Here is a 12,250-nt window from a genome sequence, read left to right on the forward strand (position 1 = left end):
GGTCATATGCATCCATTCTGAGAATGGTTGCCGTGGAAGAGTTCTCGCTAAACTGAAGCGTGGGGTATGTCAGCCATGGCATATCACAAAAATAGTGGAGCATAGCTGTGACCAAACTGGGACTCTTTCAGATCACCACAATGTGACTGCAAGGTATGTGTCACAGCTGATGGAAACAGTTGTGTAGGAAAGTCTCAACATTAGTATTAGGGCTTTGCAGAAAACTGCAGCAAATCAGATTGGTTTCCCTGTCAGCTACAGCAAGGCTAGGCGTGAAAAGGAAAATATATTCCAGAGGTTGTATGGAACCTATGAGGAGGCCTATTCTTATGCCCCAAAATGCTTCATCAGATATCAAGTGGCAAGTGCTAACATGGGGACTCAAGTTTGGCGGAAGGGACGTCCTAACCCAATGAACCCAGGTGAGCTAATCCTAAACCGCTTATTCTGGGAATTCACCCAACTATTCAAGCCTTCAGGCACTGTCGCCCGGTATTATTAGTTGATGGTACCTTTCTCACTGGAAAATACAAGGGCACACTATTGGTGGCGATTGGAGCAGATGCAAATAATTAGCTTCTTCCTATTGCATATGCACTGGTCGAGAGCAAGAACAAAGATAGATGGTTGTGGTTCCTAAGCTTCCTGAAGATGGGTGTCGTGAAAGACCGTGAAGGTGTTTACATCATCTCTAATCGCAACACTGGATTATTAAGCGCTCTCAACATAATTAAGGAGTCGACAGATGAGTGGGGGTGGCCTGATCTAGAGGGAAGGTGGTGCATGAGGCATTTGGCAGCAAATTCAAAAATAAGGATTGGTTCAAGCTATTCAAGAAGATGTGCATGCAGAAAACTGAAACCAAAATGAATGCAATCTAGGCAGATATCAATGGTGAGATCGAGCACGCGGCCTTGCCGGAGAGAGAAGACCGGAGGGGTCATAGGACGGCCATAAATTTGAGCAAGTGGATTGAGGAGAATTGCCCTCATTTGTACAAGTGGGCGCAGGCTCACGGCATAGGGGCTCGCTATGGAATAATGACCAACACATGTCAGATGTGTACAATGGTGTTCTTAAAGGGGTGCGAGCCCTTCCTATCACAACCCTAATCGAAGAAACTTGGAACCGGACTCTGTCATACTTTGCAGACAGAGTCACAGTCACCAATGCACAATTTCGCCAACGACACGGTACAACTAAAAGTAAGATACATTGTACTATCGAAATAAAGCTACATTTAAGTACTAAAATAAAGCTACATTAAATTGTCGAAATTAAGATACAAACAGTTGCCAAATTTAAAATACTGCCACAGGTATCTACTAAGTCCAGCATGGATAGTTTTCTTTTCCATCGCCAGCTTCTTCTGCTGCTGTCACATCCTGATTTTTGGCCCTTTCTTTTTCTTTTGATTTTATGAGGATTTTGCTTTGGATTTCTTTTTCTGTGGCTATGTGGTCTGGAAACTGGAGAAGATAAACTCTTCTTCCTTTCCAGAGTGGCTTGTCATCCTCAAATCCTTCCCAAGACCTTGCCATTTTCATCTTGGCCCAACCCCAATATTCTTTTTCTAGGGAATATTCCTTTTTCTGTTAAAGGAATAACCCAATTTGCCCTAGGTTGTGAAGCAACCTATATTTCTGTCACTCTATAAATTCCCAAATAATTCTCATAAATTGTTTGGGTCATATCTTCCACAAACATGTCCAAATCTTTCCTTGCCATGATCAAAAATATTTCACAAATATTCCTTTCCTATTCTGCCCTAAATGGCACTTTGTGAAGCAAGTGCTATTTATATTTGCTGGTTTTCCCTTTAACTTTTTCGACATCTTTTACTATCCATATCATTGCCCTGTGCCAAATTTTAACCTCATTTTCCTAGTGAATCTTCCTCAGTGATTTTCCAAAGTTCCCGTCTGAGGGAAGCCTTTGTGAAGGAAGTACTAGCTAGGGTTATCCAAATGAGTTGAAATTTTGCACACTCCTTCATGTGCTCATATAATACCACTCCTAAAGTATTTAGATCTGCCCCATCATATATGTGAGCAAACCTTCAAATATTTGTTTCTGGCAATATTTTCAGATTGTGAAGTAAGTATATTTTATATTGCTTCAATATTGCTGAAAATTTTCCAGGACCTTCTCCTACTCATATAACCTATCGCCACAAAATTTGTCCTCATTCTATAAAGTCATTTTCCTCAACAATTTTTATCAGATTCTGTCTGGAGAGGTGCATTATGAAGGAAGTACCACTTTGGCTTGTCCAAATGGTATGAAATTTTTATAGCACTCTCATATGATCAAATCATCCTGCCATGTCCATTTTCAGCCCAAGGCATCACTCCTAGTGAGTGATACTTCATAATTTTGCTTCTGGACCAGATTATGCAGTTGCAAAGCAAGTGTATTAATTAGTGGTCCAAATCCCTTCAAAATTCACAGGATTATAGTCCTTCTTATCCTAAGCACCACTGACATCATTTGTTCCTCAGTGGCTATCTCCTTTCACCTCACCATTTGAGACAAGTTTGCTGCAGCAAACTTGTGATGCTTATTTCCATCTTCCCACGGTGCCACTAATTGATTCATCACCTCAGTTGTGATCTATCTTGGAGAGACAACACGCGAGACATGATTTGCCTAGTCATGGTGCATTGTGTGCACCCGTGCACGCGATGATCACGGGCTTGGCAAGCAATATACACGCTCTCGCGCCTCTATTTCCTCACCGTCTGTGCACTCGTTCCCTCATCGCCTGGCCATGTCCAGCATCTTCCTCATGCCGTCTCCGTATCTGTGGAGCTCTTGCCCCCTCCGTCTGTTTCCCCGATGAGTCGTCCCCATCGATGCGTAATCTTCCTCTCCCTGGCCTCTTCCTCCTCGTGACCTTGGCGCCTATCTCTGCTCACTGTCGTCCTCTGCCCTATCCTATCGCCCTCCATGGCTCACAAGGCCTCTGTTCCTCGCTAGAGCTCGGCCAGACGCGCACGGCGGTGACAGGCTCAGGACCTCGCCCCGCCTATATATAGGCCACCGAGCCCCTCCTCTGCTCACCACTGGCCTCCCCTCACTCCCAGCTTCTTCCCCACCACTCCAATAATGCCGGAGCTGCCCTCCCCGCCTCCATTGATCGCCACGGCCATCGCCTCTATCCACTTCGATTCTAGGGAGCCGGACCACCTCCCTTCGTTCCACCACCACCCGAAGCCTCCAACACCTCTCTGGACTCTCCCTGTAGCTCGCTGCCTCCTCTCCATGGCTGTGGTGCCTTGCCCATCTTCGTCGAGTCCGCCATCCGCCGCGGTCAAAGCTCCATCGGTGTGATTGCTTCCCGGTGAGAGCAGAGCCACCAGGTGGGTGTGCCTCATCCCCGCGGTCACTCCGGGGGTCCGAGCTCCGCCGGAGGTGGCAGGAGTCGCCTGGGGTGGACACCGGAGCATGCAGCCTCCCTTCTTTCTTCAATTGCTATCGGGGGGAAGAAGAGGAGGAGGGGGAGTAGGACCCGCTCGTTGGCATCACAGGAGCCCGACCCCGCCTTGCCGTGTCATTTAAGTGAAGGCGCTTTGCTTTAAATACGTTTTTTGTTCTCTGGAAATGTATTCTTCATAATGCGCCTTCTGTTTTTCTGTCCGGGTCCAGTCTGTAATTATTTTTCTCGCAGATAGGTCCCTGGCAGAAAACACTTCACAACTCTTTGCTCGTACTCCAAATGAGGTGAATCCAACGCCCGCGTCTTCGTATCGTTGAGCCCATTTTGTTCATATCATTTTCACTATGTGTTCACATTTTGAAAATGACCTTATTGCCCTTGCCCCTAATCAGCCCCCTCCGGGAGAGAAACCTTTCCGGTGACCCTTTCCGCGAGCTTCCCGCACGTCTCCCCGGTGTATTCTTCATCCCCAAGCAAGCCACGACAACCACTTGCATGATCTCCATGCAGTAGACATGGTTTTATACTTGAACATTTAATAAGTGCTTGTTTGTCTGCAACTGCTATCATTGTTTCGGTAATGCTTATAGATCTGTGTTCACCTTCACGCGATGCTCTTCTGCATCTTGTTGTCTTGTACTTCTTGCTAGTATTATTGTTACATGTCATGCTCGGTAGTAGTAGTACATGCTGGTAGTAGTGAGGTTCATTCTGAGGCATGCTTATTGTGTGCTATCCAGTACCGTTGCTATGCATGTTCCGTTGCGTCTAGTTGGTTACATGCTTACTTGGTAGTATTATTGATATGTTCTTGCATGGTACTTATTTCCGATGCTAGTGATCATGTTATGCTATGAGTAGTGTTATACTTGTGATATTCATGCTCATTAGTATGTCATGCTCATTTGGATATATTGTTGTTGATATGCTTGATGATTATGTTGCACCCCCATGCTTATGTTGATATCATGCATTATAGTTGCATCTTGTTATTTTAATATGGCTCAACATATTGCATTCAAGTTTAACCAGACTTAAATGAACTTGAAAACAATTGTTGGCTGAGTTATGGTGCCACCAAATCGAGCTGACTAGTGCAGCCACACTTGCCTTATGGGAGGTCCTAATTGTGTCTATTGTCATGCCTCTCACCAGTGCCTCCAATGAGGGAAGGTTATGCGTGGGTGATACCTTGGCCGGGTAGGATGGCATAAGCCTTGTGTGCCTGTTTTTGAGTATGGATCCATTGTCCCCGTTTGGGACCGTTTATGTTTTGCCACGATGGTGGCCGTTGGGTGTCACGAGTTGACACGGGGCCACCCAAGACTTAGCCCAAAGGGGAGTTTGTCGGAGTGGCTGGGAGAGTGTGATGGCAATAGATCGGTTTTGTCGGGGTGCTGTTGGTCCACCCGAATGGGAGCACGAGGACATGGGTTCCGTGGTGTGGGTACAGTGTACTAACCTCTGCAGAGTGTGTGTTTAATCTATCGATAGCCACGCCCGTGGATATGGGCCCAGTTCGTAGTAGGTCACACTATGGGTCAACAATAATAATAATAATGTGCTTAATAACAACCCTGGTTCGATGATGAGAGAAGTTGGTTGATCTTTATGTAATCGAGAGAGGATCACATGGGTATCGTGGATACCGAGTTGATGGATATTTGTGGTGTTATGCAAGAATCATGGGTAAAGGTCAAGCTCCTTGTGATCATGTAATGATTGCTACGGTATTGTTAATACCAAGCTTGATTGGATACCGAGATGATCGTGTGATGTCCGTGATGGTAAGCTTATGCATGTGATGGTTACGAGGTAACCCCGAGCATAGTAAGTTGGTGCATGATAGTTTTATCATGTTGCATGCTAGTTTCATCATGTTCATATGATCTTGCCATGCTCTTACTGTTCTAGCGGTATCGTGTTGTGCATGCCATGTTTTTTTGACAGTCTCATGTTCATCCTTGTTTAACCTGTAATTGTCACGTTGTTGTTTGTCTTGATTGCTCTTGGTTGCTGTGAGCTTGCAAGTACATTCAATGTACTGACCTGGCGTATCATGCCAGTTTGCAGGTTATGCCGGATTTGATTGCTTGTTTGCCGTGGATCCCTTGTTTGCGAGCTAGGATAAGCATTCCAGCCAGAGTCCCTGCGGAGTGGAGCTCGTCACTGTCATTGTTGTTCCACTACTAGAAGTTATTCCGCTGCTTCGAGTTGTTCTGTTGCTTGCATAGAGCAACTGTGGCCGGCGTAGTGTCGCCATGCCGATGTGTCACCTTGTATCAATATATATTGAAATAAAGAGCTGATTTGTTCTATGCTAAGCAGTGCCATATTCCAGAAGACTTCTCCTCGATTTCTGGGCTGGAATACGGGGCGTTCCGGTTTCTCTGAGCCGGGGTGCCACAGCTGCCTTGGCTTCGTGAGCCCTTTCTTTCTTTGTCTGTCTCTCTGCCTCACCTAGCCTTCTTTCGCTGTTGTTGTTTCTCCTCCATACGACGAGCCTCTTCCTGTTTTTCTTCAGTAAATCCTGAAAGAAACCCTTTTGCTTGTCATAGTATTCTTTTAACTCTCTCTCTTGCTCTGCTTTCTCCTCTGCTTCCGCCTTTTCGCGCCGCTCTTCCGCGTAGAAACTATCCCATGCACGGTGACTTCTTTCACGAATCTCAGTCACTGCCCAAGTTGGCATCTCCATGTCAATCCAACGATAGTACATGCACAAAGGCAGATGAGACTATAACAAGAACAAGAATGCTAATAAAGAATCAACCAAAATACCAACAATATATCTATTCGTGATGGTTAAAGCATAACAGAGGCTTGTCGTAGTTTGAACTAGCTACGGGTGGATCTTCCTCATAATTGGCACACATGAAAAACTTCATGCCCAACCAATCTGAAAAATACGTCACCTCCTTCACCTTGCAAAGATCGCCACACTAACACCGCAGGGCTGCCACCCCCGGAGGAAAACTTGCACTCTTCATTTTCCTTGGCCTAATGCTTTGATTCGAGCAAGGCAAACTCATACTGACTGGAAAAAAGTGTGACACACTTTGCGTAGTGGCGATTTCAAGGGTGGCTAGACAACGGATGACAAGAGCCTCAGTGCCTCGTTTTATAGGCTCGGACGACAAATGATGGCAAGAAAATAGGCGCGAACAGACGAAATTTTAGGCTGAAAATACGCGTGATCCAAAACACTGCAACCAGTGTCGGCATAGCCTGCCTCGGTGCTTTCGCGTCGGCCGCAACAACAAACGAATTAAACTTTAGGCGGGAATCATGCACTGCATTTGATCGGTGTCGTCTGCATAGAAAGCAGTGCCACTTATCAGACAGCGGGCAGCACCGCAGCGGAATCAGTGCCAGAAATGATTCCCGCCGAACGGCATGCGAACCAGATAGAGAAAGTGGAGGCAACCAATATAAAGAGGAGCACCACAGAGTATCGGCACAAGGCGTCAAAATTCACCTACCACACAACATCGGATTCCCGTGCGTGGGAATCTGTCTCGTCGGCGCATCAATTAGCGATGTCTGCCACAACACTGTCGCCGGCTGGCAAGCAACAGCTATAGGGCTGCCGCCAGCTTGCGAGGCGGTAGGGCCCACAGTGCCAGATGCGGCCGCCTGCCCGTGTGGAGGCAGGTCCCACCTCGCCAGCCCGTTCAGTCCCACCTAGCCCGCGCTTGCGGATTCCTGTTATTCACGGGCGGCCGCCTCGTGCGGCTCGTGCGGTGGCGGCAGGGCTGGCCGCCTCGCACCATGGTGGCAGGTGGCACGTGTCGCCCGGCGCGCCTGCCGCCACGGCGAGGGGGGGTCTTTTCTGTTATTTTGTCTCTGGGTGGTCTTTTTTGGCAATAGCATTCGGCAAGTTCCTTTTGGACAAAAATTCAAACAACAAGAAGAAGAGCAGCGATACTAGTACATGGTGGCGACTTTGCCTTTTGAATTTTTGTATGGTGAGACCCTATACAAAATTAGCATTTTCGAAATTTTATTGCCCCAAAAATTGGAATTATCTATAAAAAGCTACATCAATTGTTCCGAGAGCATCTATTTTCACACTGAAAATTGTACGTGGCAGCTACACCTTCTTTGCTGCGGATATAGACATAAACAAATGCAGTACAGTGCACGAAACATACATGGCAAATATTGAACATCGGTCGAACCACGAAAAACAACGCGCAGAGAGGTCGAACAGCGCATGCATGCATGCACGAACGGTCGCTGGCCTGAGAATCACATGACGGTGCACGCACTGGGCGGGTACTCCTCGTAGATGAACCTCCCCTCCTGCACGATCCGGCAGCCCTTGCACCCTCTGCACGACGACGCCGGCCCGCCGCAGCCCATCGGCGGGGGCTGCATCATCTGCAGCGGCGTCGGCATCGGTGGCGGCCACGCCCCGTACCCGCCGCCACCGCCGCCGCCGCCGCACGAGCCGCACCCTCCTCCGCAGTACGCCGGGCCTCCGCACGGCTGCCTCTTCGGGGTCGCCGGCCGCGCCCAGGGCGGGTGCTGAGGGTGGTGGGGGGCGGGGTACGCCGGCATCTGCGGCGGCTCGCACGGCCACTGCGGCTGGGGATGCGGGTACTGATGCACGCCTCCCCAGTGGCTCGGGTCGCTGCACGGCCACGGGTAGCAGAGGTTGCAGATCTGCGTGAACTGCAGGTTCACCGTCGTCGACGGCGCGGTTGGTTTGGGCTCCTCCTTGGGCTTCGGCTTCTCCTCCGGCTTCTTATCCTCTGGCTTCTTCTCGTCGGGTTTCTTCTTTTCCTCCGGCTTCTTCTCGTCGGGCTTCTTCTTCTCATCCGGCTTCTTCTCGTCGGGCTTCTTGCAGCAGCACTTGCAGCCATCGGCAGCCGGCTTCTTCTCCTCGGGCTTCTTCTCCTCCGGCTTCTTCTCTTCCGGATTCTTGGCGTCGGGCTTCTTCTCTTCGACGATCTTGATATCCTTGATCGCCTTGCAGGCCTTGCACTCGCAGCTTCTTCGACAGCTTCACCGGGTCAAACGGACCGGAGATGGTCACCGTGTTCTTCTTCGTGTCGAAATTGATGGTCCTGATCTTCTCCTTCTCTGATCCATCAAAGTTAATTGCATCGAAGTCAATAAGCAAAACACAAAATGGATCCACCTCGCATTACAGGGTTAATTTGACAAAATTAAATTGAGTACTTGACTATTGTGCTGCGTACCTTGGAGTTTACATAGCACTTTCTGAATCTTCTTGTAGCATTTCTCGCATTCGAGGTTGGCTTCAATGATCAAAGTAGCTACCTGGTGGATACACGCATGGCAGGAGAATCAACACAAAGAGCTCACAACACCACTAATACACCTGTCAAATTAACCATGCATGTACGCATGCAGACGAAGGTAAGCATATATGTATGCATGAAACAGGGCGCTCACCTTCTCTGCCATGGCTGGAGCTGAGGCGACCTCCAACGAACGTTTAACGGCCGAGTTGCCACAAAAGGAAGAGGGAATATATATAGGGGATTCTAAGAAATATATTACGGCACGAACTTTCATTGTTGCAGTGCAGCATCACACTTGTGGTCATCTTGATGAGATGACGTGGCAGTGGTTACGTTCCACCGTCGCCATGACTCGTCACACACCGAAATCCATGCCATCATCTAATGAAATAACACATTTTTTTAGCTAGGCATAATCGAATAGGAGTAGTACGTACACCACTACACCCACCCACCGTATATTGCACTCCAAGAAAGAACAAAAGTATAATTGCATGCAAGGCGCCGGCATAGCCGGTGAAGGAGGAATATGGCATCACATGAGCGTGATCAAGACCTAATCAGTAGTTTAAGCGTAAGATTCGGGGCAACAACCTTTCCCCGCCATGATCATCACGGAGCATGAGCTAGCCCGAACATGGGACAAATAAGTTGCCGTAGTCGGTCCGGGCACTGCTGGCACTACGCCTGGGCATGTTGCCAAAACGCCACGAGACGAACCTTCTCACGACCCATTTCCCGCACCGGGGTGCATAGAAAACGCGCATGTCGGCCGCACTGAACCGTCTTCATCACGTACGTATATGGAACTCGATGACGATTTGGAGCCGTTTTGACGCGATCTGTGCAGGTGATGGGTGAGCTGCAACAACCCATCGATCGGCCAACCTCATGTCCAAATGAGAATGATCACGTAGATGGCTAGGCTGCGTACACATGGATGCCAACAATGGTCAACGACGACAGCTACGTCGAAATGATCAGCTGGCTGGCATGTACGATTGGATCGTCGCCAACCACCGATATGGATGGGTGGGCGGCAAGGTGCTGCAAACCGGGGGAGAGCATGTCGTGGAGAATCTTTCTTGTGACCTGGGTTGTTTGCTATACTGATTAACGTGCATTTGCCATGAGACCAGCGCTGTTGCGGGGCGTGGGGGCAGATGGGTTTGAGCCGGGCGGTGGTTGTCTTGTGAGGCGGCGACGGCGAACGATGGTGGACTGGCCGCGGCAGCCTTGCAAAATAATAATAAAAAAACTTGCGACTTTTTTTTGCGACAAGACTTATGTTGCAGCTGTAACATGACATTGTATAATTTTTCTGCAACAAAACATTTGTTGGACCTTTGTTGCACAAAATACTGCAACAACGCTTTTGCTGCAAAGGGGGGCTGCTCACGGGGGCACACTGGATGGTCATTGTCGGGTCCATCCAATGGTCAGCGAGGTGGAGAATATTCCTCGGTTATCCACCAAAGGACACACATAACTTGGCCCGAACAACCCCTATGAGAGACTATAAAGGGACCGTGCCCTTAGCACATATAAAATTAAGATGATTCTTATTTCAACCATAAATTGCGACTTCTGCATCGCTTGTCAGGTTATAACATTGATTAGACTTGTCTTGCGTACAATGCTTGTAAACACTCAAAATTGTGCATCAATGATATTCAGATTATCTAAAGTATTTGCTTCTACAAAAGTTATGTGTACCATTTAAAACCAAGTTTAATCCCTGCCAACATCACTCATTCGGTTAAATCCTGTGTACCATTTAAAACCAAGGTTAATGAACAAGGTTATCTACATGTATCAAGATTTTGTGCCAAGCACCACATATTATTCATGCACAAGTTGAGCATAAGAAGTAAGACCACCAGAAAAAGATAAAGATATATATCAACAAAATAAGTAGAGAGCAACAATACTACGAGTAAAAAATACCACAAACCAATACAAGACAAGTTCATAATTTTGCCAATAATTATTTAAGGGCTGCACCAGCTCCTGGACCCCCAAAGCTGCACTTGGCACCTGAACAAAGCTAGAGAGATACAAATGTGTCAATATAATGAATCACTTTGAAAAGTAAATGTATAAAAGACACTTCGTTTATATATTTTTCTGCGAGAAAAACTTTCGATCTATTCATCAATTGTCAAGCCAGTACAAAGAACACTAGAAGTAAAAATGACGTCCAGATCCGTAGACCACCTAACAACGACAAAAATCACTAGAGCGAGCCGAAGGCGCGCCGCCGTCATCGCCCCTCCATCACCGGAGCCGGGCAAACCTTGTTGTAACAGACAATCGGAAAGTCGTCGAGCTAAGGCCCAATATGACCTGGACGCCAGAACAACAACCACCGTCGATGAAAAAAAAACATTGATCGGAAGAATCCAACCTGAAAAAAACACGCACGAACACATACGAAGTCCGGATCCAAGTGGATCTAACAAAGACAAAGCTGAGCAAATCCCACGATCTGTCGGAGACAAATCTCCACATGCCCACTAATGACGCTAGATGCACCGCCAGAATTGGGGCTAGACGGGGAGAATCTTATTCCAACTTCAGGGAGCCATTGCCGTCTCTTCTTTCTCACTAGTAGAAAAAGGCTCATTTGTCCCGGTTCCGGAACCGGGACTAAAGGGTCGGTACTAAAGGCCCCCCTTTTAGTCCCGGTTGTGTTACGAACCGGGACTAAAGGCCCTCCACGTGGCCGCTGTCTGGAACTCGACCTTACTAGCCGGAACTAAAGGATTTTTTTTGAAAAAAATTTGAATTTTTTTTCTTGATTTTCAAATTTCTTAATTATTTGTATTTAATCTCTAATCACCCCACATCACTGTTCAATTTAATCTCTAATCTTTAATCACCCCTCTTCATTCCAAATCGTCTACCTTCCCGGCCGGTCACCCATCCTCTCACTACTCCAGCCTGAGCACACTTAACTTTCAAGTTCTATTCATCCTAGTTTCCAAGTGTGCACTTGTTGTTTTCCTAAGAATACTAAGCTGTCAATCCTATTAACTCTTAGGAGTTGAACTTGAGCATTAAGCACCGTTTGAGTTTGAAACTATTATTCTAAAAAACAATAATTATTTAGTAACACTAATATTTCTTAAATAAGTAGTTTGACCATAGTTTAACCCGATTTGACCATAGTTTGACCAAAAGTCAAAAAAACTAAAAATAATTATTTGTTAACACTAATATTTCTTGAATAAGTAGTTTGACCAGATTTAACGAAAAGTCAAAAAAACTGAAATTTGAGCATATCTTTTTTTCCTTTCAGAATTTGAGGACTCTAAAAATTTGCAAACAGGCCTACGGTGGTCAAAATCGGATGCGGATTTTCGTGCTGATTTTTTTGATATATTATGCGTTTTTTTCGACATCGTATGCAAAAGACATGGCCGTTTTACTTTTTCTTAACACTTTTTTTCAAAACATGTCCAAATTTAAGTTTTTTAATTTTCCTAACTAATAGATGTAGTAACATAACTACATTTCGAAGGATTTTAATTTTTGAAGT

General features: G+C 46.7%; 1 pseudogene; it reads right to left on the reverse strand.

Moving 5' to 3' along the window:
- Positions 1-7,389: 7,389 nt before the first annotated feature.
- On the reverse strand, positions 7,390-8,914 carry LOC119367263 (annotated as a pseudogene).
- Positions 8,915-12,250: the final 3,336 nt, after the last annotated feature.

The sequence above is a fragment of the Triticum dicoccoides genome, chromosome 2B, assembly GCF_002162155.2.
Source record: "Triticum dicoccoides isolate Atlit2015 ecotype Zavitan chromosome 2B, WEW_v2.0, whole genome shotgun sequence".
Lineage (NCBI taxonomy): Eukaryota > Viridiplantae > Streptophyta > Magnoliopsida > Poales > Poaceae > Triticum > Triticum dicoccoides.